Below are 2,615 nucleotides of genomic sequence, written 5' to 3' on the forward strand. Positions count from 1 at the left end.
ACAACAGCATTTGCTGGATGTGACAGGACCATTGCCTACACAATCCCACAGTGGCTAAGACTGTGCGCTTAAGACTGGTGAAAGATCAAGACAGCCAAAAACCCCAGTACAGCTATAGGAGGGACTCATGAAATCCTACCCCTAACTGAGGAGCCATTGGTCGCTGATGGCTGCCGGGGAGAGAGACTCAGTTTCCTTCAGGGATACTCCAGTGTATGGTCCTCCACCTGTGTGCACACAGGTGGCAATAAATGGACTCAGTTATTATTATTATTATTATTTATTAATTTATTTTAGAAAATCAAGTTGGGAGTAAAAAGTGGTGGAGGAGAGACCGGGGAAATTAGAGGGGAGAGTATAGGAAGTGGCTTTGTTCAAAACACATTATGTTCATGCCTGAAATTTTCAAACAATAAAGAAGTCTAGAAGAACCCAGAAAACTCGGTGTCCTGATTTCCCGGTAGCACACGTCTCTCCTCGTGGAGTTTATCACCACACAAACGCGAGGGACAAATTGTTGACATCACAGTCCTCTTCGTGGAGAGCAGGTTACAGTTTCACTCAGGTTTCAGGGGTTCATCTCTGCAAGGGACACCCGATGCGCTGGTCAGCAGAGGCACCATTAGCCTAGGCTCTCTAGGATCCCGCCGGCCATTCCGCGGCAGGCAGTCGTAACTGATAAGTGTCTGCTTTGTCTCGTGAAGAGTCAGATCAGACAAGCACTTCCCTCAGCGCCGCATGTAAAGTAGGAGCCGCTTGAATGTCACTGCATCATAATCAAATCGAGGAGCGTCCTGAGAGTCTTGTGGAAAGCCTCGTTATGATTAAAACAAAGGGAGTAGGGTGACTAGCTCTTCATTGCTTATTTATTCAGGAAGCCTAGTAGCACGGGTGGTAGACCGGCTGAATGGGTTCCATTGTTCTGGGGTCACTCTTGGCAGAGAATAAGAAAAGGAACCAGGCAGGCAAACCTCGGTGGAAAATAATTGTCAGGAGTGCTTCCTACTTCCGGGTTCTGCTTTCCCGAAGCTTCAGATAAGAGCCTCAGATAAGAGCCGGTGATTCATGCCTGCTTTTCAGATGGCCGTAGTATCATCACTGGATCAGCTTTCAAATGCCTGGCCACTTAAGACTCATTGAAACACTTGAAGCTTGAGAGTTGGGCTCATCTCCTAGAGTTAAAACACCCAAGAAAACTCAAAGCGCTCTTAGCAGGCAGGTGGTGGTGCCTGCTTGTAATCCCAAGGCTGAGGCAGGAGGAGCTCCATTTGGTGGCCAGCCTGGGCTACATAAGGAGACACAGGCTTAACAGAAAACAGTCTGTTTTTAAAAATCTTTACTACGTGTTAAATATTGGTTCTTTTAGTTTCTACTGTCATTCAATTATGGCACCACCATAATGAGCATTGATGCGGTAATTGCCATTTTATACATGATGAAACAGACCTTTGTGGTATTCTGGGATGGTATAAATTGTACTCCATGACAAGTCAGACACAGCCATTGTAATGGGTGGTCTTGATGAATTATAGAGAAGAAACACGGTTTGGAAACTTGGGGAAAAGTAGCTAGAGTTTGTATTTCTTACCTGGAAAGAAGGTAACATCTCAGCTTGGAAACATCTCCAACCTTCGTGTGGTGATTCATGCCTCTACACCCAGAGCTAGGAGGTCGAGTGTTCAAGACTAACCTGGGCTGCATACCTTGTGTTGAAAAGAAGAGGGGCTGGGAGATGGCTTCGTCAGCAAAGAACGTGCTGTGCAAACGTGAGGGCCTGAGAGTTCAGGTCCCCAGAATCCAGGTAAAAAGCGGAGGGTGGTGGCAGGGTCCTGTAACCCCAGGACTGGGGCTGTGGAGATGGAGGAGCCATGAAGCTCACTGGCCAGGCAGCTTAGCTGAATGGATGAGCTTCAGGCTGGGTAAGAGAGAGGAGGGGGAGGGGGAGGGGGGAGGAGAGGGGGAGGGGGAGGAGGAGAGACTCTACCACACTTACACCCATTTCCAATGATACATGTGAAGTTATATGCTGGAGTCTGCCATATAAGGAAGAACAGGTGACATTTTTCTGAGTCTGGGTCACCTCTGTTAATGTTCAGGCATCTTCACAGGCCTGCCCTTAGGACCTGGCAGGATTTATCATCAGCTACAGCCACTCCCTGTGTGCATGTGCCTGTTAGTACTCAGGCATTACACTGGCCTGCCCTCAGGGTCCTCAGCTGCAGCCACTAAGAGCACTCCCTGTGCGCATGCGCTATACCTCCTTAAAAAGGCAAACTGTTCCCTTAAAAAGGCAAGCTCCTCCCGTAAAAAAGGCAAGCTCCTCCCATTTCCCTCTCTCTTTCTCTGCTTCCTCCCCGGGATCCCCAGAGGCTGATCTCTGCACCCTCTTTCTCTTCCCTTCCCCCAGTAAACCTCCCAGGTGAGTTTTGTTGTATGGTATGACTTTCCTTCCAGTCACCATTAACTACAACCACCTCACTTAATACTGTGCTTTCCAGATCCGTCTATTTCCTTGCAAACTTCTTGATTTCCTTTTTCTTTATAGCTGAATAATATTCCGGTGTCCGTATGGATCACGTTTTCATTATCCGTTTATCCGTTCATCCGTTGATGGG

The 2,615-nt window shown here is 47.8% G+C and overlaps 1 long non-coding RNA gene across 1 annotated transcript; it reads right to left on the reverse strand.

Annotated features, from left to right (window-relative positions):
- Positions 1 to 311: 311 nt before the first annotated feature.
- LOC131898176 (uncharacterized) lies at positions 312 to 2,199 on the reverse strand. The gene is made up of 3 exons (XR_009375863.1): positions 1,994 to 2,199; positions 1,589 to 1,703; positions 312 to 1,172 (listed from the first exon to the last, which is right to left on the reverse strand). It is a non-coding gene; the product is annotated as an uncharacterized LOC131898176 (long non-coding RNA).
- Positions 2,200 to 2,615: the final 416 nt, after the last annotated feature.

Source organism: Peromyscus eremicus, chromosome 23, assembly GCF_949786415.1.
Source record: "Peromyscus eremicus chromosome 23, PerEre_H2_v1, whole genome shotgun sequence".
NCBI lineage: Eukaryota > Metazoa > Chordata > Mammalia > Rodentia > Cricetidae > Peromyscus > Peromyscus eremicus.